The sequence below is a fragment of the Rattus rattus genome, chromosome 1 (assembly GCF_011064425.1).
Source record: "Rattus rattus isolate New Zealand chromosome 1, Rrattus_CSIRO_v1, whole genome shotgun sequence".
NCBI lineage: Eukaryota > Metazoa > Chordata > Mammalia > Rodentia > Muridae > Rattus > Rattus rattus.
The window spans coordinates 233,500,906-233,527,908 of record NC_046154.1 but is presented as its reverse complement, the minus strand read 5'-3'; the positions used below and the strand labels follow the sequence as shown (position 1 = coordinate 233,527,908).

At 49.8% G+C, this 27,003-nt stretch overlaps 1 protein-coding gene across 9 annotated transcripts in view; it reads left to right on the top strand.

Annotated features, from left to right (window-relative positions):
- The window catches only part of Mtss1 (MTSS I-BAR domain containing 1), a 139,300-nt gene that overhangs the window by 78,737 nt on the left and 33,560 nt on the right, over positions 1 to 27,003 (top strand). The window lies entirely within an intron of this gene.

Here is a 27,003-nt window from a genome sequence, read left to right as displayed (position 1 = left end):
GAGGGTGGAGTTAGTTGACCACAGCTTGAGGTCAGGTGGGACTGTCATCCAAGGCTGGGGACGTAAGAGCAGCAAGGCCAGTAGGGGGGATGCCGTGCCGCAGGATCTGATCTGGGCGGTGCACTGGTACCGGGGCTTCTGCACGCCTGGCCAGGTCCATGCTCTTCAGGTCTGGCAAAGCCCTGGGATGAAAACAGCTTTCTGTGTTTGCTGACTCTGGAGAGTAAAGGACATTTTGTGTCCATGGAGAGACAGTCTGGTCAAGGGAGTAACCTTTGGTCTTAGCTGTCCTCAGGGACACCAAGCCTGCCTGGGATCTAGGTCTGGAAGACCTTCTCTGGCTCCCCTGGCAGCTTACTTCTTGCCTTTGACCTCATTTCGGGGTGCATGTGCATGCACATGTGTTTTAGAAGCAAGGGTAAGACCTTGGAGTGTGGGCTGGGATTATGGCGTCGGCTGATGAAATGTTTACACTCTACCCTTAGTCATTATTTTGTTTTTTCTCAACTGTACTTTTGGCTCTAGGCATGGGTTAGGAGCTTAGCTTCAGTGGTTCTGCGTGATTCGGGAGCACGTTGGTGGGCAGCTGAGTGTTACAACACACCAAGCAAGTGTTCTAGAACACCAGAGCCAAAGGTTCCCAGGATTATGAAAGAAACGAGAGGTGGGAATTGGCACTTGTTTCTGCCTCGGAGAGCTGACAGTCACGTCTCCTGCACTACCCTTTTTGATTGGATCTCGTGCTTGGTATGCATCACCTTATGTCCTATGTACACCTTGTAACCAGGAACTTCGAGGGCTGAGGCCACCTGACTATCTGGAGTCACACAGCAAGGACACTGTGTTCTTGCTGGGCCTGGGTCCAGAGTGTTCCAAAGCCTGTGTGTGTTCTTGGTACAGCACTGGTTCCATTCCAAGTGCCTGTGGGTGCCCTGGGTCTTGTTAAAACTCCATAAGGCAGAGGTTTGGGGGATTATTCCTGCCTTGCTGGGGGCCCCGATTCCCTGACATGCGGGGGTTTGTTCCATCTGATAGATGGTTTACTCTTTCTGGTTCTATCTCTCCAGGTTCCCCAATCCAAGGGCATCCTTGTTGTATACCTTCACCCTCTCCTTCCTCAGAGTTGCTGTGAGGAGAAGATGGATGAGGCTGAGAAAACATCAGTGGCTTCTCATCCTCTCTTCTCTCCCTGCCCTTCCTTCTCCTGAGGGAATTCCAATTCTTTCCCTATTTCTGCACCAACACCACCTCAATTTAGTTCCCACATGGTTGGCAGCAGGAGGAACAGGCCAGGCCCAAAGTAATCTCTCGATGACTTTGCTGACAGATGGCTTATCAAGAGGACAGCGGCCCTCATTTAAGTCCACCACCTCAGGTCAGTTAGATTGGAGTCTGCAGGGCCCACAGCCCTTTTGGAATGAAGGCTCATACAGGTCACTTCTGACAGTAACCTCTCTGGGGAGGTGGGAGGTGGCTTCCTGCCCCCACTATTATTTCTGGGACAATTATCAATGTGTGTGAGAAGTCTGGAACCTTTTAAAGAGAGGACTCTTATTCCAGGACACAGATGGAGGCCTGAGGCAGAACTGACTGAGCGGGGCCTGGCCCACGTAGCTTGGCCTTCCCTTCTGTCTATCCTTACTGACTCCCTACCCTGAAGGGTGAGTCAGCAGCTCCTGGGCAGTAGGCTCTGCTTAGGACTGTGTGATGCATGTAACGTGCATTTAAAGGATCACAATTAGAGCAATGAGTACTAATTAATAAGGTGATTTCATATGGGAAGACCCCCTGCTCCTCTGGGGTTCAAGGGAGGCTTTGCTTGTGGTGTCTAGGGGAACAAAACAACAATTTGCTTTCTAGTCAGGTGAAGATAGGGCCATGTGTTGACTACCTGCCCAATCAGCCTCCCACAGGCCCAGAAGCCACTCACTTGGGGGCGCTCACATGCCTCTATGATTGGTGGCTTGGATGGGAGGCATCTGCTAGAGCCACAGCCACAGTGGATGGTCACGTCTTAGGCTACAGTGTTAGATATCCACAGAGCTCAGTATCCTGCTCTGTAATTTCATAGCTGTGAGCTGTAAATGACTTAGTCTTGAGTCACGGTTCTGTTTATATGTAATGTAAGCACACCAGTGCTTACTCACGCGGTCCTTAGAAGAATGAGAGGAATAGCCATGCATGCAGTACTGCAGCCTGCTCACTGTTGCATGCATGGCCTCAGGATGTGTATAGAAAAGGGTTGTTAGTTGGGTTGTCATTGTGTGAGCATTAGGGTGTACTTACACAAAATAAGGTGGCTGTGGTGTTTCTAGGTGGCAACATTTTATGAGATCACCATCCTGTCATTGACCAAATTATCACCCCGAGGCCCAGGATTGTATATGTGAGCTTGATTTATTAGCTCATTTCCTTCCTTGCCCCACGACCCTCTTGATGAATAAAACAAGAAGACCCCTCCCATTCCCACCAAGACACATAGAAACCACAGAAAGGTACTGAACTATATACTTTTTCACACACACACACACACACCCCTACATACATACATACCTATGATAAAGTTTAGTTTGCAAATTAGGCACAGTAAGAGTTCAACTACTACTAATAAAATAGGATAATTATCACACAATACACCGTATTGAAACTCTTATAGCTTTCTTTCCCTCCTGCCCACTGTCCCGGTTCTGAAATGCTCTGGGGCCAGTGTAGGTCTCTGTAACTGAAACCACTCTTAAGGGAAGAACTGCTGCCCACCGTAGGTAACTCAGGATCTGTGACAAGTGTCTGTCAGGTCCAGAGTGTGGTAAGAAGTAGCAGGATAGTTGCCAGTACCAAACGGGCTTGAAGTCTGTATCTGCCCGGCCTCTCCTGATCAGTGTTTTAAACGGAGAGTGGGCAATAGCAGCAGCTGTTATAAGACGGCTGTGAAGATGAAAAGAGATTTCACACAGTGCCTCTGGCGGGGTGTGGCCCATCACATGGCCTTGGTGGTGAGCAACTGCTATTGCTTAGCTGATAAAATGGCTGTGCTGCTGATGCTGGGTAAATGCTATCATGACACTGTTGACTTTGGCATCCCCAGAGTCTTCTCATTCAGGACAGTGAGCATATCATCCTGTGGTCTCTATAGGCTCTGCTGTTATTTCCTTCCTGCTTTTCCTTGAGTGCCTGTCAATGGCTTGGGGGCAATGGTTGGGGTGTGTGTGTGTGTGTGTGTGTGTGTGTGTGTGTGTGTGTGTGTGTGTGTGTGTGTGTGTGTGAAGGGGCCTATGAGGGCCTGAGGGGACCTGTGAGGGCCTATGGGAGCAGAGGCTGTTGCTTGAGGTTCGACATCTACATGTAAGCCCTGGGAGCAAGAGACAAGCCTTCTTACTAATAAGGCCATAAATGCCATCTGGGGCTAGGAAGGCCCCCCGCTGCTGGTGTATATCATCATATTTAGTATCCTGTGGTGGTGGTTTAATTGGAAGAGATAATTTGTGCTGTGTCCTAGTGACTGTGATTGGGGGTGAGGGGAAGTAAGAAGTCCAGGGGAGGTAGACATCCTGGAACTCGTCTCCCACCCCCACTGCTGGATCCCAGTTTCGGCAGCGCCCTTTGGTAGCCTGTTCTTATGTGTTTATAAAAAGATAAAGAGAGGGGGGATATGTTCTATGGAGGCGTAGTGAGGTGTGAGGGAAGGGGGTGCCTCTGCCGGCCCATGCTGAGGCATCCCTTCCCCCTGAGGGACCAGCCATAGGACTGAGAATAGAGTTTATTCAGGGCATGGGGAGGGGAGTGAAGAGGGTATTAGAGGCAGAAAAAGGCAGAGAGAGGGAGAGAGTAGAGAAGTAGAGGCCAGGCATGAGCACATAGAGAGAGAGGGAGGAAGGGAGTGGGGAGAGAGTTGGAGCAGGAAGGGAAGAGCAAGAAAGCAAGAGAGAGGAGGGGGCAAGCAGCCCCTTTTTAGTGTCAGGCACACCTGGCTGTTGCCAGGTAACTGTGGGGCGGAGCTTAGACAGAATGCTAATATGTTCTATGCATCCCCCTTCCACACCCCGCTCTGTCTATGACCTCTTCTCTGTCATTCTCCCAGGAAGCATCAGTAGCCTGTTCTCTGATGTGAGGGCGTGGTGGGCTCCCAGGGGACTGTGGTAGTTCAGATGCCTCACGCTGGCACCCAGGGCCTTTCACCTCTCACCTATGCCTCTGCTCTTGAGCCACCTCACTCAGTAACCCTAAGGATATAACAACCCCAACTCCAGTGAGCTGCTGATCTCACCACCCCACCCCACCCCACCCCACCCTACCCCGCCCAGTGACTACTTTCAGGTATTCTCATCTAATTCCCTGCTATTCCCTGCCCCTGTTGTTTGTCTCCTTGCCTGTGGCTCTGACCTTAACTCATTCTCCTTCTGTGACCTTGCCCTGGGGATCTGTCCCTTCTGTGTTTACTAATGCAGCAGAGAGAGCTTTGTAGTGTCCAGGGAACAGGTGCCTAAGCAGGCCCTGTGCTGTGTCTCAGTCCCACCCGTCTCTCTGCTGGACACCCCCCCCCCCCCCCTGCCTTAGGTGCTGCATGGCTGAGCTATTTTAAATAGCATGCTGTGATTCTATGCCTTGAGGCAGCACTGGGCTCTGGAGATACCTGTGTTGGAGCCTCATGTCCAGCGTCATAGGGGAAAACAAGATTCTTTCCCCTTGAATCACCGGAGGGAGCCTCTGCACGTACCTTGGCACAGGCCACACGGATGCTTCTTAGTAAATGAGATGGCCATGTGCAAAGCCCCCACTCCACCCCCAAATAAAGCAATATCACACCACATCTCCCACCCTCCTCATACGTAGGCTGTGCTGGCCAGGAGCAAGCTACTGGCTCAGGGGTCACGGCGCCCTGCTGCCCAGAGAGACCTTGGTTTGAGCTGGGTCAGCATGTCTCAGCCTAGAACTGTCACCATGGAGACACAGGCTTTCTGCCTTGCCCTCTCATCAGGTCCACTGCAGAGGCTAGGGTGACACCCAGAGGGGGAAGTGTACAGCCAGGAGTCCCTGTACAGGATTTGCACAGGCTTCTTTCTGATGGGTCCTCTTCTGGGCTTTGCCATTCCAGCCAGGAGATTACCTTGATGCCTCCCGCTGGCAGAGGAATGGCTCCTAGCAAACTGCCTGTTAATGGAGTATTGCTAGAGCCCCACTCCATGTCCACCTGCTGCTCTGTGGTTGACTTCATGCCTCACCAGGTGCTTTGGACTGAGGCAGCCTCTACCATGGGGTCATTCTTTAGCTCAGCATTCTGGCAGAATCGCATCAGTGCCCTGTAGCATGCATAGAACACCCAGAAAAGAGCCGATGAGACCTTTTTTTTTTTTTTTTTTTTTCTCTTTTTTCTTTTTTTCGGAGCTGGGGACCGAACCCAGGGCCTTGCGCTTGCTAGGCAAGCGCTCTACCACTGAGCTAAATCCCCAACCCTGAGCCGATGAGACCTTAGGATGCCTTGGTGTCGTGAGAAATAATTCCAGTCTTGATGGACCGGAGCTATATAGCTATGGCTGGAGAGATGGTTCAGGAGTTAAAGGTTCTTGCTGCCAAGCCAAACGACCTGAGTTTGATTTGTACTTCAAGTTGTTCTCTGATTTCCACGCTCACACTGTCTCTACCCCACCCCCTGTAAAATTAAGACTCCCATACCTAACCCCCAGTCCTTTATAACTGCTGTGGTCTCTCTTTTGTCCCGCCCTTTCGTAAATTTTAATTATCATCACCCTTTTCCTTACAGAGCTTTCGTTACGTGACCTGGCCCTGGCTGGCACTTTCCCTTTTTGAATTTCAACATCCCTTTTCCCTGCAGACTCTGGTTTCCTGCTGCATACAGTAGACGCTCAGTACACTAAGCCCAAGTCATAGACTGCTTTGGCACTTGATTGGTGGTAGAGTCATCTAGGGTGTGAGGTAGGAGGTGCATTGAGAGCTATTATGAAAACAGCTCTGTTGACTTGCAAGACATTCCTGGGGTCCAGGCTGCTGGCTGTTGACCTTCCCTCACAGGAGGAGCTGGAGAGGGTCATTGGGTCCTCACCTGAAATTCCAGTGTCTCCTTCCCGTGTCTCTCCACTCAGCTTACGTGATTCTATACAGCTCGTCGTGTAGTCTTGGGAAGTACTGGGGTATATATAGTGTATGGAAGGGTAATGGAGATGGGGGTTCAGCTATAGGGAAGAAACGAGACCTTTCTAGTAGTACAGTTGCTTTGGGGTGACCTATATGCAATTCTAAAGGTGCCACCCTGTGACTTTGCCCGGGGTCTGTTTCCAAGGAAGTGAAGGGAACTTGATGCCTGTGAAGAAGCTGTGCTCAGGGCTGGAGCGCCAGGTCTCCTCCCCAGCAGCCCCGAGAGCTGCAGGGTTTGTGCAGGGCTGCCTTAGCTGGCCTTTTCTGTCAGGTACTGGACTGTTCGGGGTGGGGAGGGGTGGGTAGAGCTGCCATGCTAGTTTACAGTACACACCATTTGGACTTTGCCCAAAAAGCTATCCCATGTCAGAGAACTGCAAGTCAGTCCTAAGAAACCTTGTCTGTCTAAAGTTTTATAATCTTTACATTCTCACCTGAACACTGTTTTTCCAGACTCTAATTTCACCTTCAAGAGTAAGCTCGTATCTTCACACCGTAGGTCTATGGATCCCACTTCACAGATGAGCATGATGAGGCTCAGAAAGAGCTGTTGTTTGCCAGCCTTGTGCAGCTCCTGAGAGGTGGATCCAGGATAGCAGTGGCACTGGCTCCTAGACAAGGGTGTGGGCTTTTTGCACGTTGTCTTTTCCCTCGTTCTCCTCTGAGGTTCCAAAGCCCAGTGCTCTGCCTAGAAAGCCATTTCCCTGAAAAGGAGAGAATGACATTTTTAGATCAGGAATCCAAGCACTTAGGGCCTGACAGACTCAGGGCCATGTGTTGTTACAATTGCCAAAGTCTGTCTGTCGCTGGGAAAATACAGGCACAGGGAGAGGAACATTTATCTGTGAAATAGCTACGGCATGTGTCAGGCGATTTTTCAGGTACTTGCCAGACTTCTGCCATTTGAACGTGGAGGTGGTGAACTGCTTTGTAGAGAGGCCTGATTCATTCCCATCCATACTCCCCGTGCTGGGCTAGTCTACCTCTGCTGACTCCATTTTCCAGTGCTTTCTGATTGCTTGCCATTCATCTGAACAGACATTTATGACAGTGCCGTCCATGTGGCTGGCACAGTTTGGGGGATATTTGGCTGTCCTCATGGCCCCTGACGTGCAGCCAACCCAAGCGGCCTCCTCCAGATTTTTGCATCTGTTTTTTTGTGTGGGGGTCCCTGGTGGAGGTTTCATGGGCCTCCAGTAGCAGGCTTGCATTTCTCTCACATCCTTACTCTGTCTCACCACTTTCCAGAAAGCACATAGTCTAAAATCCCTCTCCCAAAGGTCTCTCCTGAGTCAAACTCCCTCTCCCCCCAAGATTTATTTATTTATTATGAACACACTATTCTGACTGCATGTATGCCTGCAGGCCAAAAGAGGGCACCAGATCTCATTATAGATGGTTGTGGTTGCTGGGAATTGAACTTAGGACCTCTGGAAGAGCAGTCAGTGCTCTTAACCTCTGAACCATCTCTCCAGCCCCCACCTCCCCAAATATCTTAATTGCTACCATTTTACCTGGGTCCAGACCCCTTCAAGTCACCTGCTCTCTCTTTATCTAATCCATGCCTTATCCGATTTTTTTTTCTTTCTCAACCTGGGTTGAACATTTTCTGGGAAGCTCATTCCCTGCTCAAAAACACTATTCTTCTGCCCTCTGAACTCTGCGCTAGGGTTAGAGCACTTTCCAGTAGAGGACAAAGTGTGTGCATGCCTCCTTCCCCATTCTGGTTGTGAGAGCAGGGACTGTCTATTTCTTTTGCCTTATACAAATCCTGCAAGGTGACAGTGACAGGCCGCCTTGAATCTGTGCAGGAGTGAGTGCCAATGGCCGACACCCTCAGCATTACAAGCCCTAGGCCGCCCTTCCCATTTGTACCCCGAAGTGCAAGATGGCCGTGTTTTCCGGTTGCTTTGAATATTAGGTGTTTTGTTTGTTTGTTTTTAAGCCAAATGTGAGTGCTTGACTCAATGAGTTTCATCATTTGAGCCCATTTGTGGACTCAGCAAATGTCCAGTATGCAGATGAGGGGTTTTACGGGAACAATCAGAACACAAAACTATTTTAGGAAATCAGATTTATTTATGTTTACTAAACAGATGATGTGGCGTTTTTCAGTCACGGCAGCCTTTCCACGTGGTTGCTTGCAAAGGTGATTGATCAGTACGTTAATGGGAAACATCTGGGAAGTAGGGCAGGTTTAATGTCTGCACGAATGTGAGCACATGCGGTTGCATTGCATGGGGTCTTTGTAAGAGGATGAACATTCGTGGGGTTCCCATGACAACAAATAAGGTTGGAGTTAAGCATTTGCAGCAGGATGAGCATATTTTGAAACAGCCACACTAAGGGGATGCTTGTGTTATTATTACAGTCCTTCAGAGGGTCTTGAATAATCTAATTTTGGGGATTAGCCATCACTTGAATGCTTTGTCTAAGCCTCCTAGAAGGACTGGTAAAGGCCAATGGGGTTGCACTGTTCTTGCTCCTTGATAGAGGAGGGTTCTCAGTCTCTGACCTTGCCATAGGCCTCTCTGTTTTCTCTATGTTGAAGATTGTTGACTTTAGAAAGAGAAAAAAAAAAAAAACTAAACTAAACTAAACTAAACTAAAGTGATCTGGGCATAGTAGTCCTTGCCCAGTAATCCCATCACTGTGGAAATTGAGTCCAGAAGTCCAGAATGGCAGCCGGTTCAAGACCAGCCTTGGCTGCAGTCTGAGTCTCTGCCTCAACAAAACAGAAATATACTTATGAACACAGACACACACACACGGACACACACACACACACGCATAGACGCACACACACAGACATGCACACACACACAAACATGCATACACACGCACATACACACACACACACCTGGAATGTCCAACAGGAGGCTTTGCTAGACATAGTGAGATGATTACTACCGTTATGCCAGCTAACCTATCCAAAATCTCCCATAGTTACCTGTGTGCATGTGTGCGCAGGCGCCATGGTTCACTCATTGCTGGCCCAGGAGGGGAGTCTTAGCTGAGAGAGCCGGGCCAGCACCTGGTAACGTGTTACCTGAGACGACAGCAAGCTGGATCCAGACCTGATGCCCGCTGTTCAAATGTGCTTGCGAGTCTTTCTGACTCCTCCATGAATGGTCAGGACTTTCCATGGAGAAGTGACCACAGCAGTCCCAAAGAGGCGGTCAGCGCAGCCCTGCCATTCCTGTCAGGCCTGGAATTGGGTCCACACAGGCCTGCTCTCCCAAAGCTGTTCTTTCTTCCCCCTGAGAGGCAGGAGACCTCTTTCTACCTTTGCTCAGTTGAGACCCTGGCCAGGTTGCATCATCTCATCTCAGACATCTCAGACGAGACCCAAGGCGCTAAATATTTAATTGAATTGTTTCACTGAGGGGATATTGTGACTCACGTGGAAACTAATCGCCTGCCTTTTCATCCAGCACTTAAATAGATCCCTGCTTAAACATTTAAAGGTCAGAGTCCCTGGGATGATTGTGTGGCTCCACCAGTTCCCTTGCTCTGTGGGTTTGGGTGGGGAGTGGGAAGGAGTTGCTGGTGGAGGAAGCCTGGCTGGAAGAGGGATTCCAGGGGCTTGGGAGCTTGGCCTTCCTCCCCCATTCTCAGAAAGAACATGGGGAGGCTGGACCTTGAGCCACTCGGTGCCTTAGGCCTTTCTGGCTACAATTCCTTCATCTGCAGAGCTCAGGGGAGCAGTGGAATTCAGTGTTCTGCTTTCATTTATTTATGTTAGAACTTCAAGGATTTATGCATTCGACTTTAAATTTTTATTTTTCATACAGGAGGAACCGAAGGTCTTTTGAAATTCTGGATCTTTCCTCAGTCTGATAGTGCTGTCAACAGCAGGGCCTTCCTCACCAGCTCTTGATTTCCTCAGAGTCCCTTGTGGAGTCTTCTCCATTTCTCTAGGCAGCACACAGATTGAGAGACTATCAGCTTTTCAGGTGACTGGCCCGTGCTCCTCTCAGAACCACTGGGTCTGCGTCCCAGGAGGGCGGAATTGAGACCCGGAGCTATCCAGGCCTCGCACGTACACCTCTGTGGGGTTATGTGGGTCAAAGGCTGGAAATGAGTTATTGTGCATCCTCTGTGTGCTGTGACCTCTCTCAGGGTCTTTGGGATTCACTCAGTCCATTGCTCTCTTCGAGTACCTCAGCATTTTAGAGGGGAGAACACCTTCTGTTTGCCAGAGACAACAGGGACCGTCTTGGGGGTGGAGGGCCACCTTCCCCTCGCAGCTTTGCATCTGTTGGAGCTGAGGACTGGGGGACATAGTGGAGCAGGGGGAGACAGGATGCTGCTTTCCTGGTGTCCTTCTGGAAAACAAGCCCAAAGCTTATGTCCCTTCAGGGGGAAGTGGCTGTCAAGATGACAGAGTGTCAGCACGTATATGACTCGTCCTGGCCAGATGCATGTTTCCCGTGAGTTGCTGCTGTGAAGCCATGTGACCTTAGGGACCCTCCATCCTGGAAGTAGGAATCGGTGATCCTATCATCCAGCTGCAAGCGACTTCAAGAGCTACCAAACTGCAAACAAGTCTGAAAAGATGAACTGAGTCTATTTTGTGTAAATTTGTGGCACTCCCTTGCCCTCAGGGTATCCTTCCCTCATCCTTCCTAGTGATTTGTTCCTTCTTTTTTCCCCAACACTCAGCAAATATTTTCTGAGTGCTGTTCCGTGCCAGGCACTGTACAAAGAATGGAGCCTCCACCTGTGTGAAGCTCCGTTCTAGAGCAGAGAGAAGTGATAGAGGCAGTGGGACTGCCCTCGGTGTCACGGTGCCATGGAGTACAGATCTGGCTCAGATAGAGTAAGGCCTCTGCAGACAGTTCAGGGGTGCTGTTCGGGCTGGATGGCACCCCACAAGGCCCTGGAAAGGTTTGTAAGCCGGCAAAGAAGACAACAGCCTCTCCGGGGAGAGGCAGTGCCTCCAGACGTCTACAGGAAAGGGATGCTGTCACCTGTGGTGTTGGCAGTCTGTGACAGCTCTGTTTCCCGAGAAGACTCAGGCGCCGGGTTAAAAGAACACGTTACAGCTCTACCCTGTTAACTTCAGTAGATGTCAACTCCATGAAACTGGGGCGAAATCTACCTTGCCCAAATATCACCCCTGCTAAGCACGTACAAAGAAAACAAGAAAAGCAAACTTAGCAAACATCTGTCTACATCATTCACAGTTTTGAAGCACTCCATCCTCAGGGCTCACAGCCGTCGTACCCTAACCTGCCACACACCATCACTGCAGAGTGCCATCGAAGGTGTGCGGGTGTCAGTTAGGCTGACTGGTGTGCCATCTGCTCTCTTTGTTCTTCCAAACCATACATCAGTGAGCTTGTTAACAGATGATCTTCCTGCCTCTCCTTTCTCATCTGGAAGGGCTCCTCTCGTGTTTGCCTCACTGCTTACAGGCAGGCAGCTTTGTTAACAGAGAGCTGCCCCCATCCAGGAGGCGCATGGAAAGAGCCTCAGACTTGGTGTCAGTTTTAAGGTGGAAAGAAATGGCTTTGAGAGTCCCAGTCCTCTTTAGTCATTGCTCGGACACGGTGCAGGAAAGCAAACATGACTTTGGAGCCACTCACTGTACCTCCTCCACCAGCCGCCCCAGTCTTAGTTTGGTCAGTTGTAGGTCATGAAAACACTGTGCGTGGTGGAAATCGGTCGTGTGATAATGGTGAGCGGTGTGGCCAGTGTCCATTCATGGCATGGACGTGCTCCTGAAGTCTCATGAGAAGAGAGCGTACTAGGGGCACTTTGCTGTTTGCAGAGTGGGTACATGGAAGGTGGTGGCCAGCTCTGCACTGTCCCCATAGAGACCAGCAGCAGCTCCACTGACTTACATCAAGCAGCGATAGGTCTGACCCATGGGCTTTGGAAACCCCAGGACCCTATTGAGAGCTCACTGGTTCCCTGTTAGCTGTGGGACTAAGGTGGTTTAAGGTGTCAAGAATGCTGTTTTCCGAAGAGTTCAGGTTGAGTCTGTGCAGAAGGGACACTTTCACAGAATACACAGGACGGAGAAACCATTCAGGCCCACCTGAAGGACCACCACACCATGGTCTCTCTACCCACTTGTCTTCTAAAGTGGAGCGTTCCTCCCCAGTATGACTGAACTACTCGTCTATCGAGATTGCTTGGTGTATGTTGCCGCAGGGCGACCGAGTACAGCGTAGTGGGAAAGCTGTGCAGAGCCTCAGGTCAGGAGGATGAGGAAGCCTGAAGTGTGTCGTCTTTGTTGTCTGTCTGTCTGCTTGTCGGAGATCTAATTCCTAGTCAGTTACTCCCACCTGACATATGGCTTCCTCAGGCCTTTGAGATCTATAAACTTCTGGCAAGCTCTGGTACGAGTCTTGTGTAGCCCCCAGGGGCTTAGGGTGAGGCCGGGGACCAGAGGCCGTGCAGAGCCTTACTCCTCTGCCCTCTATCTGGAATGCCTCAGATCAGAACAAGTTTAAAGCATTACACTCTGGAAGATTTCTTTCTGGTTTAGCTGAGATCCCTTCTGCAATACCCTGATGACTTTTCCAGAACGTTCCAGGCTGTTCATAGGTCTGCCCTAAGAAGCTAGTGAACTGGATGGTAGGTCTTTTGTAATTGGCTGGCTTGGGGTAATTGAGGTTAGCGAGTTTAAGAAGTGAATGATTATTTACATGCCACGTGTGTGAATGTGAAACTTCTGGGGTCTTGTGGCTCTTTGGTGGGGACTTGCTCTGTAGGGTGGAGGAGTAGAGGCAGAGACCCCACCCCCTTGAAGCTGCTCCTGGCTTCCTTCACCTGCCTGAAGGTCACTCCCTCGCTCCCTCCCCCGCTGCACTCTGACCTGACAGCCTTTCTAGCTCTTGCTCAGCTGCTTACATAATCCGATGGGGAAACGTCAGGATTTGCTGCGGACCAGAGGTCAGCTGGAATGCTCATCCTTAGGCGTGGATTTCTGATTGTGTGCTAACTGATCCCTGTTCTCACAAAGATTTCAGAATTTGAAGTGACAAAGCAATCAAGATTGCCTTTTCAACAGCTCAGTGCTCAGGGAGTGGACTGAGAAAGGCTTAATTCTACCCCTGATCCTATCGCTGCCGGTTCTAAGTTGCCACTGCAGAAATCCCTCTCCTCAGAAAGGGATGCTGTGGAAGAATGGGAGGCCATCCTGCTCCTCTCCATGTGCCTGTGATCCCCTTATGTCTTAATGCCCATGGCATCACACAGTGGCTCTCAACCTGTGGGTCCCGACCCCCTTGGAGAGTCAAATGACCTTTTACAAAGGTCACATATCAGATACCCTTCATATAAGGTGTTTACATTACGATTCACAATAGTAGCAAGATTACAGTTAGGAATCACAATGGAGTGATTTTGTGGTTGAGGGGTGACAACAACTCGAGGAACTGTATTAAAGGGCCACAGCATTAAGGTTATGAACCACCGTTTTAACTGCTTCTTTACACCTCGACTACGACTGACAGCAGGGCTGGCCTCATCCACTTCTGTCCCTTCCATGTCCTGCACTGACCTCCTGAGATCTAGTCACATCATCCAGCCAAGCACAGGATGTCAGAATGCACTGAGACATACTGCGGGCTAACTTCAGGCGGTGCAGAGCGAAGCAGATGGGGAGTTTTTACTGCCTGGAGCAGGAGACTGACAACGACCCCAGAAGCACCAGCCACAAGAAACACACAGGGAACAGAACCTGAGCCAGTGTCCCTCCTCCACACTCACAGCAGAGCAGTGCACACCTCTCAGAGTGTCACAGTCACAGCAGTGCACACCATCCCAGACTGTCACAGTCACAGCAGTGCACACCTCCCAGACTGTCACTGTCACAGCTCCATGATGGAAGTCGGGAGCTCACAGTGCTTCTGACTTCATGCAGATCAGCTGTATGATATGGGCAGAGATGACGTGAGACCATGAAGACCTTTGTGCAAATGGGAGTGAGAATCCAGGGAGCATGGAAGGGCCTAGAGTTGAGACCCTGGGCCCAGCCTACTGAAACATCAGGAACCCTGGAAAAGGGTCTGTTGCTGTAAAATTATATTTTAAAAAAATGCTTTCTTTTATCCCGTACTAGGTCTGTCACTATAGTGCCCCAAGACATCTGGTAGACCTCTTCATCTCAGTCAGCAAAGCCTCTCACCCGCTTTGCTCCGTCCCTATCACACTGCCGATGACTTCTCTCTGAGCCTGGCAGCAATCTCTCTGCCCATCCAGTTCCCAAGGCAGGTTCCCACCATGCCAGACACACACATGCCAATTCCATGGCGGCTCAGTGTCTCCACCACCACACACTCTCTTGAATTCAATTAAATCTCCACATGAAAGAACACACAACACAATAACCTCTGATATAATTGATAAGATATAATTGCCCACCTAGACATACAAAGCCCTGTCCACATCCATCCCTTAAGAACATTCATAACAACCTGTAAATGTGCAGAGAGGAATCTTAACATCCGCCTCCATGTTCTCTCTGCTCCTCCTTTTCTTGCTCCAGTCTCCTCCTCTCTAAAGCTTTTCTCCCGCCCATCCTTCCTTCTTGTCCAATGACAGGCCTCATTCTATCTTGTACCTGCCTTCACCTGCATAATGACATCATCCTACAAGGGTCAATGTCTGTAGACTCTCCCATTACTCTGAATATCAGGATCCAGCTCTGACCAGCCTGGGGAAGGAGGGAGAATCTTCTTAGTCTCCCTCCAGCTTCTCTTTCCTAGCCATCCCAAGAGCGGAGATCAAAGCTGTGTTGACAGCTGAGATTCTTTGAGGCGCTAACATTTAATTTTTAACTGCAAATGCACATATGGTTAACTTTACGTATCAGCCGTTCCTCAGCACTCAGTCACAAGTGGTTGTCGTGTGAACGGTGCTGAGCCTCACATCTCCAGAACTTTATCATCTTGTGGAATCAAGATACCATTGCCCAGAATCAAAATTCTTCCCTGGTTCTTCCCCCACCAGGCCTTGGTATCCACTATTCTCCTTTCTGATTCTACGGGTCTGACAACTCTGCGTGACTCAAACAAGCAGAAGACACAGTATAGTACCTGTCCCTTAATGAAGCGATCCTTTTACTGACAGGATGTCCTCATCTTTAAGGCCTCCTCAGTAAACTCTGCCCCCTTCCTTAAGGCTGAATGGGTATCACAGATGTTCGCTATGAGACTGCAGAGGTGACTGCCATGCATGCCGCTGGGTCTCTGTGGCCATGTGTGCACATCCATGTGCTCTGTCACGTGGATAAAAAGCGCACAATTGCATTGTTTTCCCTTCTGTCCTTCCTGTTTGGTTCACAGACTAGCATCAAGTGGCTTGGTGCTGTTTCTCTTTAGAACAGCTGTGACCATTGCAAAGTTCTCAGTGGCATGGATAGCCAGAAACCAGTGGTGTGGTGTATCTGAGACCTGGAGACTAGGCCTTCTGTCTGACTCTCTGTCTCTCTGTCTCTACCTATCTCTGTGTGTGTGCACATGCACAGTTACCTGTGCACATCTGTATACATGGAGGCCAGACGTTAATGTCAAGTGTTCTCTGTTGCTTTCCATCTTCCTTTGTGAGATGGGATTCTTCCTCAGAATCCAGAGTCTCAGGTACTCTGGCTGGCCAGTGAGCTCCACGTACCCTTCCATATCTTGGGACTTCCCTTTTGTCCTCAGTCATCAAGCCTGGGGGAAGCACCCCAGCCGGCAGGCCAGGTAACACCTGTCACGGATGCTGAAGAAGTTCTGATATCATTCTAACGCAGCCTCACCCAGCCTTTGGCTACCCCAACTCCAGATGCTGAAGGTTCTTTACAGAGTGGCAGCAAGAAACTGCAGGCTCACTGTTGAGAATACCATTTGGTAGGTCCCTCGGCCGCCCTTGTCCTCTGGCTAGCAGTTGTTGTCATGGTAACAGATCTACTCCCAAGCTGGCTTTCTAATAGCGTAGAAGGGACTTGACACTTCTTCCTGAGGTTGTTGGTAATTATCTTCTCAAAAAATAAGTTCTGGTTATTGGAAACATTTTAATGGACCTGGTTCTGTCCTTTGGGGGAACACATTCTCTGAGCTGCTCCCAGTTTTCTTTTTCCCTGTACATGTTCTTTTAGGAAGAACTGTTATTCTCTTGTTAATACCCTGCTTTTAGTAGGTGTGTAAATACTTAACTTTATTTGGAAAGCAGGCAGAATAGCCTATGTTGAGTATCCGTAATTAGATTAGCTATTATGTGTGCACATTTTCCATGAGTTTTTCTCTCAAACTTAGGGTCTTGAAATCCTTCATCCCTTGGTCCTCCCACAAGCAGATGGAAGGGTCTCCTGGGTGAGTCTAACCTGTATTCATCACTCTTTCTAGTAGCGCACTTTTTATCCCAGCTGCCAAAACATTGGGAACATGTTTCCCATGTAGTTAATTTCCCTGACCCCTTTTACTCCTGTTTCTCCTCAATTTGCAAAGGCCTATTGAGCCTTCCTCCCAGCCCATATACCTCAGTAGACACTCAGAATTCAAGGATGGCTTGGAAGCAGTTGCCCTCCTAGGAGGTCACCATGTGACGGAGGGCATGGGCCCCCGGATCAGGAAGTCCAGGACAACATGACGAATGTGACAGTGTGCGCATAAGAGGAAAGGTGCAGACCAGCCACCACCCTGGTCCCTCTTGTGACAGTTAACACCATCATCTTGACAGAATCTAGAATCACCCCAGAGACAAGTCTCTGGGCATGCCTTTGAGGGAGCCTCTTGAGTAGGTAAATGGCAGCGAGAAGACTCACCCTACCTGTAAGAAAGAAAAGAAGAAAAAAGCAAGCTGAGCACTGGCATTCGTTTACCGCCTCCAGATCGGACACTGTGACCAGCTGCTTCAGGCTTCCAGTGACACCATTTCCTGGCCACCCTGGACCCTCAACACCCGAACGCCATTAAAGCCTCCCTTCCTTTATTTGCACCTGTCACATAGGACTCTATAATCTCTTGATTATAGCAGCAAGAAAAGCCACCGGCTCCTCCTCCCCCATCTTCCTGTGTTATGTGCAGGCACCAGAGGCCTCTGAACTGACCTGATCCTCTGCTCAGCACGGGTGGGGGTGGGGACAGCCCGTCTCTGCATCACTCAAGACCACAGAAGAAATGAGAGTGGAGAGGCCGCCGGGACCAGTGGCTTTCTGCTCAGTATCTGTCTTCCACTGAACCACTTTGCCATCAGGCAGAATCTGGTCCCTGAAGCTTGTTTTCTCTAGACCAGAGTTGTAATTTCCGCCCATTGGTAGGAGGGCACCCTGCTGAGAGCTCCCATCTTGTTTGGGCTGGGACACTAAAGCGAGGGTGGGGGAGCTGAGGCAGAAGCCTCACCCCTGCAGGCCCATGTTTTATGGATCACAGCCTGGCAGTCAGTCACATTTGCTGTTTCTATTTCAAAGCTAGGGCATCTGGTCACCTGCACATACCTCTGGGGTTCCAGTGTTCTCAGAATTGGCAGAGCTGACGGGCTGATGAAGTACTCTGGCCCCTCCCATCACAGGGTGGTTACATACTAGTGGTGTCTAGCGGTGAGTCGCCATCCTTGGAGAACTGGTTAGAAATGCTGACCCTCGCACCCTAGCCAGCCTGACTGCCGAGGAATGGCAACCTTTATGCAGATTGACGTCTTTAAGAAACTGTTCCCTGATTCTAGTGCTAGGGCTGCAAGCCCAGGGGACGCAGCCTTGTGCTGGTCCTGCATTTGTGCAAACAGACTCTCCAACTACCCAATCCCTGGTTTGTCACCGGGTTATCTGGATGCAGCCATTGCTACCCGATGATAATTAGCCCAAGATATGAAAACTCACTTGTCATCCTTGGTTTTGTCTGTGTTTGACTTTAAAAGACAAACGAACAATCAGACCAGATGAGTGCATTTTTGCCTAGACCTTAACCTTTCCCCAGGGCTGGGGCAGGAAGCAGTAAGACTCCCTGACAGTATGGCTGTAGGGAGCCACTCTACACAACCCACAGTGGCCATAAATCAGACCGGACTTGTCACTGGGGTCAGGCCATGACCTTGACAGAGCAACACAGGCCATAAGTTACTCTGCTTCCTCTTAGAACACCAGGCCAGTCCGCGTCCCCTCCCCCAATCCCAGGGCTTCTGGCTTCCTGTCTTATAAATGAGTGCTGAGCAGTAGCCGGAGTTAAACCATTCCCAAGGGATCAGCCGCTAGGTGTGCTCCGCGTTCGTGGGGATCAAGGGCTAGGAGACATTTTAGGAACTGAAGGTAGAATTTTTCTAACCTCTATGGTGGACCCACCTTAAACTCTGTAAGCTCTAAATCCCTGAACAAATACGTTTTAAAGGATTTTCACTTCTATTATTTTTTATTTACGTATTCAAGTGTGTGCATGTGTATGTCTGTGTATGTGAGTGCAGGTGACCTTGGAGGCCAGGAGATTCCCTGGAGCTAGAGTTAGAGGCAGTTGTGAGCCACCAGGTAGGGGTGCTGGGAACTGACCTCAGCTCTGTATGGTCAGTACTTGCTCTTAGGGCCTGACAGTCTCTCAAGCTCCTAAGTTGTAGGTTGTAGTTCCTCCTCCTCCTCCTCCTCCTCCTCCTCCTCCTCCTCCTCCTCCTCCTCCTCCTCCTCCTCTCCTCCTTCAGAGACTGTCACATTGCAAACACTCAGGAGACAGCAATTCTGGTAAGCTAGGTGAGAGACGACTAAAGTTTATACACACTGGCCCAGTTCAGGGTGCACAGAGGCCCCTTAAACAAGCAGAATCACTTTTCGCCTGAAGCACATGAGTGTGACCTCTGATGAGTAGGTGTTGGAGGTTTCAAAGGCCCATGTTGTCACGGGGTATCAATGTTGACCTAGTCACTGATCCCAAACTTCTGTTTCAATCACGCATCTTCCAGCTACCATGTAAATGATCTATCCGATCTTACACGCCATGAAGGCTGCCCGGGAGATAAACCCAGAGCTGGCTACTGTCAGCCTCCCCAACAGTTACATTTTGGCAACTAAGAAAATGACATGTGGTTCATCCATCAGGCCACATCTGCTTTGCTGGCCGAGCAGGCGTCCTCCAGTCTCCCTTTCCTGGCTCCAGGAGGAGCCTTTTTCTGTGCCCACGTGGCAGAGGCTGACCATGGCAGTGGGAGCAAATGTCGAGGAGCCTGCCACACCTCCTGGGAGATGGTCTCAGGGTTTTCCATCACGGAGGCAGCCCCACATCTTGTTTGCTCCTGTCCTGGTTTGCCATGGCATGAGCTTGTCACAGCTCCTGTTTCCGTAATGCCATTCTCAGGTTGCTTTTCAACAGCAACAAAGAAAGCAGAATATTGGTCTTTGTGGCTGCCAGTACCGCGCAAGCCAAAAGCTCGTGCCTGCTGGTCTGAAGGCACCAGATGGTGGTGGAACTGTGTGGTTTTGTTTTCTGAAAAGTTGTGAAGTAGGAGACACTGAAGTGGAGGACCGGCCGAAAAATTGTCATCCGATAATAGCTGGCAGGATCTTCCAGCCTGGGTGGGGGCACACCAGTGCTTTCAAGAAATGACATGCTGACCGTCCATCCCTGATGTGCTGAACGCACAGAACTGGTGTCCCGAGCCACCAGCTGGGTTCTCCATCCACACTCAGCTGCGTACAGTTGCTGAATAACAGGTTTTTCTAAAATAAAAAACGGGAAATTCCACAAGTGTCTCTCTTCCTTGAAGATTGGAACAGCTCCTTAGGATTGCCATTGTGGTCAAGAGGAAGTAGCAGTTCCTGTGTGAGGGGCTGAAGTGATTTACTTTTGAAAACCTGTTTTTTTCTAAAGTTTTGCCTAAGGAGCCTTTCTCTGTAAATTTAACACTCACATGTCCGATGTACTCATTTCCTTGGCCTCAGACTGTCTGCTGTAGGAACATTCTAGAGCATAGCAGTACCCAGGGAAGAGCTCGGGTGGTCTTAGAGCCATTGTCAGGGCTGACCTGGGTGTGGCCACTTCTGCTGAGGCTCCTGGTCTAAGGTAGAGGGTCCGTGTGATAATATGGACTCCTAGAAGCCGGTTCTTTCTTCCTCTCTCCTCCTCTGAATCAAGGGTACCTGCTGATCACATCTGCCCAATTTTACACCTAGCCATCACAAGGAGCTGCCCCACAACCTCAGGCAGGAGCATGGTGCTGGGGTGGCAAGCAGCTGCTGGCGCTGTCGCTACACTGTACATTCTGGTCTCAAATCTGATTTGGTCTCAAATCTGGTCTCACATTCTGATCACTCTGAAAATCCATCCCTGTTGATCTGCAGGGATGAGACGTTTGTTGTCAAACTAAGGGCTGTCTCACTCTGTATAGCACTGTAATTGGGCTAAGGTGCATTTCCTAATGCTGTTTTGTGGTCACTCTGCTTTTGCCTGGGAAGAGGGGTCACCTAGCCTGGTTTGGGGATCACCAGAGGTGCTTTATAGAGCCTCTGTTTGTACCAGCAGCTGAGGTCTGGCTGGGTTCCTTGCCTGGAGCCCCAGAGTGGCCCTTATAGAGCCGGTGTTCAGAAGCCATTGCTCTCTATTTAGTCATTCACTCCCCTGCTGCCTTTAGATTCTGTTCTGTGTACTCGGTCTGTAGGCAAAGCAGGCTCTTGGCTTGCTGCAAGCACGAGAACGGAGCTCCCTTCCTTTTTGCTGCTAGAGGTCAGGCTCACTATCTCCTGCCATTCACACTCACTCTGCATCAAAGCCTTCATTTGTGCTGTGGTGAAAGACGCCCAAAAGAGATCAGAAGACTGGGGAAGAGAGTACACCTGGCTTCAGGGTCGAATGAGTTTATGCACATGGATGTGTGCCCAGAGGTGTTCAGCCAAGGTGCGAGCCGCCCTCCAGGCATCCCCTGCGTGGCAGATGGTACACCCAGCCATGCTCTCCAGAGCAGAGCTGATGCACATCGAGGTGGCCTCTGTTGTGCAGTACTGGGCAAAGCTTCCAGCTGCTGCCGAGGTGACAGAATACCTGAAACGTCGAGTCTTTGGTGCTCCCTGAGAATGGGCTTGTATGTGTGAGAGAGAGAGATCAGAATAGCCACAGCCCGCCAGGCCATTGCAGAATTGAGCCCGAGTGGCCCATGCGTCCCACAACCGCCTCAGCACTCATTTCAGTAGGAGCTTCCCTTCTCCTTGTTGGCTGGAGGGAAGCTGGTGATGTAATCGCTTGGAGCTTTGCAACATAAAATGAACAGCCAAGGAGGTGCAGAGCTGGGGTCCTCGCAGAGCCGGGGTCCTCGCAGGGCCGGGTGAGGGCAGCCACCTGCCTGGTTGGAGGGTGGGGCAGAAGGGTTTAGGGGATCTAAAGCAGGCGGGCCACGATGCCTACAATGTCTGTGAATGAATGACTGTCAGGGCATCTTTTCCAGTGGGCATAGCAGATATATAACATGGCCTGAAGGAATGATTCTGGCTTTCTCAGAAACCAACCCCATCCTGTCCATTTCTCTTCGGTGTCCTGGTTTCTCAGCTCCTTGGAGGAGAGTAATACCACACGCAGGGCGAGATAGGCTGCTTACCGGTAGGTTGGCTGGTGCCTTGCAGCAGACGTGAGGCAGCGTGGCCCGAGCTAATTGTCCTGTCATCCTGCTTCCTAAGACTTGGCCCTGTGTAATTGGCCTTGATGTGGCTACTGCTCCTTACTCTGTATAAAATACACCACTGCCACCTTTTGTGCACTCAAAGCTGGACATTCCGCTAGTGTGTCTCAGCTTCCCCCACCCCAGTTGCAGGCTTAGCAAAGAGTCCCAAACTCCCAAACCTGTAGGTGCCAATCATAGGGCTGTTGTTCAGGAGCTGGCATGCAAGATACAGAAGTCTTGGGACGTTGGTGTAAAGATCAAGATGTGTTTCTTCGTTTAGAAAGATATGATTTAAATCAAGTTGCTTTCAGAACAATTGTCATCAAAGTATACATGAGGTGTGGTTGAAGGGGGTTAATCCGTCTAAGGGCAGGGCTCAGCAGCAGAGAGCTTGACGTACATGAGGGCCCCGGGTTCTATTGCACACCCACGTGTGCATGCACTTGCTGGGAAGGCACAGGAACGTTGTACAAATTTACGTTGCTCAACATATTTTGCAAGAAACACAAATTGGAAATTATAGCTGATGTTAGGGTGTGAGAGTCTGAGTAACATTAAAACAGCAATAGTCAGCATACTGCCGTGTGTGTGTGTGTGTGTGTGTGTGTGTGTGTGTGTGTGTGTTTTAAGATTACAACTGTCAGCATTTGAGTTGAAACAAGTCAGTACCTCACCGATGCCCCTCATCCTTCTGTACTTAGCCTCTAGCCTAGCTTAGGAGATGGCAGGAAGTCGTGTGGAGACTGAGGATCAAGCATTGTGAAGGGTGCGGCTGAAATCCTGTGGCCATGGGCCTTGTAGATCCCTCGAGGTCTTAGCAAGGATGGGGCACTTCTAAGAAATCACCAAACCCCTGGAGGTCAGTGGCCGGAGGACATTGTTTACCTCAACAGGTACATTTCGGTTTGGATGAAATAGATCTGGGAAAAATATTTCTGGTGAGGTGTGTTGCAGATGGCCTCACACCTCGCATGTATTTGGGGTTTGATGTATTTGGGGTGGGTGGTGGTGGTAGCCATTCCTTAGATCTTTTTAAGTTTATTGCCAAGGAAGCAAGTCCACCTGTGTGATGGGTGACCTACCTCTCTGAGCGTGCAGTGCAGGTCCCCATTGGGCTCCAGCTGGGCTTCCGCAGCCCCTGTTTTGGTCTAGTGCCAAGATCCTCAGAGGGGATACTTGGGGCTGCCTGTTCCTTGCTAGCTAAGTGTCCAGATGGTAACCCTGACTTGGAGTGGCTGGAACTGGCTTCCCCCCATCCCCTCCAAGATTTTGGGCTCTATAATAGATGTTTTCCAACTTCATGAAAGTGAGTCTCTTCTGACTTAGATGCTGCCCACCGTGGACTCCTGTGTGTCTTTCACAATTTTCTGGCCTGCCCTGATATTTTGTCCTGCACATAAGCAGCAGAGATGTTGGTCATGTGCTTTTAAGTCCATGTTTCTTTAATGATAAGTGGGTCTCTTGCTTCATTGCAGAAGGCAGGTTACCTCTCACTTCGGTTCTTTTGCAGCTAGCGGTGCTGCTGGCCTACTGGCTTTCATGACTTTGTGATGACAGATTGTGGGAGGGACATTTCTGGCTGTCATGGGGGATGCAGACAAGTACACCTATCATCTCATGGAGAGACCCGGGGTGCTGTGAAACATCCCCTAATGCTCAGAGCATAAAAGTGACCACTTAGAACCAGGATGTTTAGTACACATGAAGGCCCTGAGTGTGGGTCCCAGACTGATGTATTCACACAGGCCTGTAATCCCAACACTTGGGAAGTAGATGCAGAGGGATTAGGAGTTCAAGATCACCCTCGATTACTTACCAAGCTTGAGTCTAGCCTAGGCTACAAAAGGTGATGTCTTAAAAGACAAGATGGGTGGAAGACTGCTGTGAACTGTAAACAATAATCCAGTCCAGAGATTATGCCCTGTGGAACTGCCCTGTACTGAGTCCTGCTTCTGGGAGGTTCCAGAGCCTGTTATTCTCCTGTCTAGTGGGCTCCTAATTAGCCTCCTAACAGCACGAGCCTCTGGCAGGGCAGCCACAACACACAGTAGCTTACTGTACCCTCACACTTTGGCCAGAGCAGTTCCTAATTCTATTCCTCAGCTCTTCCCAGCCCCACTGCAGAACCGGCTTTGAGTCTTCGCCTGCCACCTGCCCACACTGCAGGCCCAGGCCTCCTGCCCCACCGCCCCTGCTGTGCTGGGAGATGGAGGCGCCTGCAAATGAGGCAGCTTGGAGGGATGTGACAATGCCACTTGATCGACACCACCTTTCTAGTGGCCTCAGCCACGTGGGCCACTGTTTGGAGGAACAGTGGCTCGGTGGCCTTTGCCCTCCGAGTTTCCTTCCCTCCCTCTGAGAAGTAGTCATAAACAATTTGTATTCTGTCTGTCACGCTAAATGCTCCTCTTTGTCCTCAGTTGGGGATGTTTGCTGCTTGTCATAGCCGGAAGAAGTCTTCTGATATCAGCCGAACAAAGCAGGGTTTGGGTCTTGGCTGTTCAGTTTAGCTGCTGTGTGGCTGATTAGCAAGCCCAGCTGAGGTGCAGTGAGGGTGCCTTCGTCCTAGGGCCGCTGTGTGTGTGTGTGTGTGTGTGTGTGTGTGTGCCTTGGTCCACTGTGGGTGTGGTAGCACATGCCTGTAATCCCCTCTGAGGACAAGAAGCCCTGGGACTCACTGACCAGCCTCCTGGTTCAGTGAGAGACCTTATCTCAAAAATTAATTAAAAAAAAATAACACAGAGAACAAACTGAGGAAGAAGATACTTAATGTAAGCCTCTTGTGCACACACATATCCCTAGGGAATAAAGGAAAAACCAAACGGATTGTTGGTCCAGCCTCCAAATAATAAATATTCTCTCATTCAAGAAGTAAGGTCTTGCCCACCCTGCGAGGGTGGACAGGTGCCTAAACCAGCCATTTGTGGTTCCATAATCCTCGCATTGTCAGATTGGACCTCTTCCAGATGTCTCCTCCGTCACTGGAGCCCCCCCAGCCAGTTTCCTCCAATTCAAACCTGCAGAGATTTTTTTTTTTTTTTTTTTTGGGTCAATAAAGTCCTAGCAGAGATCAGGAAAGCATCAGCTGTTGCTAAGCACTTAAACAGATCTATTTTTAGGGTGACCCATAAATGCCAGGATCGACAACAGTGGGTGATAGGGCCCACAGGGAGGGTCACCTGCCTCCTGCTCCTGTGCCCGCCCACAGACACTGCTGGCAGGAAATTTTCTTTATGTCCCTTCATTTCCTGTCCGCTCTGTGGTGAGGCACAGTGGTGGGCACAGGCGTGATGTTCAGAAGCAGGTGGGGCTGACCCATAGCTTGGCTGCTCCTGGAAGGCCTGGGAGCGAAATAAACCCATGGAAGAGATCAGGAAGGCACTGAAATATCAGGACAGAAAAGTGGAGTGCAGGGACTGCCCTTCAGCGTGACCCCTTCCAGCCCTAACTCTACCTCGAGGACGTGGAAGTGGAGTTAGCCCTGAGTAACGGAGTCACATCACCTAGCTCTCTGCACTGGCTTTGCCGGGACAGTCCAGTCATTCAGCACCAAGTATACTTCTAGACGCTGGAACCAAACTCTGAGAGCTGGCTGAATAAAACGTTACTACCCGTGCTGGTGGGTAGATGGGAGTCCTCTGCTATCTTTTTTTGTCTGTATGAAGTGTCATGTAGCTGACTATGGCTGAATACACAAGCCTGGGATATTTAGCCTGCCTGAGTGGCATTTACTAAGTCTGTAACCTTGGGCAGGTTGCTTAAAGTGCTTCTCCTGTCTACGAGACGAGCACAGCAGCATTGTCAACACAGGGGAGGATATTGTGAGGATTGACTGATTTAATATGTGAAAAGTACTTAGGCGCTCTAAGCAGCACCCAGGTGACACATAATTCTATTTTTAAATGGCTGCGTCCTGTTCGCTTGGGTGTCTGTGCCCTATGGTTCATTTAACTAGATCATTATAATGGGATTTTTGAGGATGTAAACATTTCAATCATTGTCCTCCCAGGTAAGGATTCGCCATTTTTCTTCATTATTTCCTCAGGTTAAATTCTCAGTATTAGAGTTGCGGGGTCCAGGAGAGTATGCTATTTTTAGGACATATCTTGATAGCTGCTACTGATTTCCCCCCAGGAAAGCCTTAGTCTACCTTCCTTGCAGCAGTGAGTAAGTGGGCCAATATCCTGTGTAGCCACACTATTAACTTTTAATCAAATGAAGGCTCAGGGAAAAGCGATCTTTTCCTGGGGATAAAGTGTTTCTCATTCCTCACCTTTGTTCACAAGCAATAAAAGCCCTAAAAACAGCCAGATGGGGAGACAGATGGAGCATGTAAGAATAGCGCCCTCTAATGGAGGTTCCTGGGAAGGCACAAACACTTCGTACAATGCCTGCAGTGTTTTGGAGGTCTGTGGGGGTGATGAGTTGCAGTATCCTTCACTGGACTTGAACTTGCCATGTCGTTGAAAATGACTTTAATTTTTGATCCTCTAGCATCCTGAGTGCTGGGTTTATAGGTGTGTGCTACTCTGGTACTTTCATGGAGCCCAACATACTAGGCAAAGAACTTTTCTGGCCGACCTCCATCCTCAGCCCCCAAAGGCACCATTTCGATGCAAACCAGCCTTGGGATTATATTTGCTTTTTGCTTCAGCTTTTACAGCAATGATTAGTAGTAAAGTGCGAGTTTTATTCTTCTGGGGAAATCTGAAGGTATTTTCAGTCCTCAAGTCTGAGTATAGAGCGGGAATCCTGCTACTGACTCTGTGTGGGTCCAGACCTAGATGTTGCTGACTGAGAAGACCTTGTGAGCTCCCTGAAAATGTAGCGCCCCCCCCTCTCTCTCTGTAATTATATATAATTTTTTTTTAATGACAGAGTCTCATCATGTCTTACCAGCGGGTCTAGAGCTTGTTGCTGTGCAGACCAGGCTGGCCTGCAGCTCACAGGATCTAATGGCCTCTGCTTCCCAAGTAGGATTGCTACCCACTCATTCATTCATTCATTCATTCATTCATTCATTCATTCATTCATTCATTCATATTTGGTTAGCCCCAGCTGGCTTTGAACTCACAGTGGCTGTGGTGGCTTTGAACCACTTGCCTCTGCCGCCCAGGTGCGCTGAGTAACCTTGTGTCACCATGCTCAGCTGAACCATTACTACTTAGTGGCCACTATTTTATTGTCATTTGCTCATGGAGAGTTCTTAGCTGGCAGATGGGGGCTGAACCAACAAACATTTCTGCAGAGAGGACAAAACAACATGTAACACGTGTAATGTCATGGGTT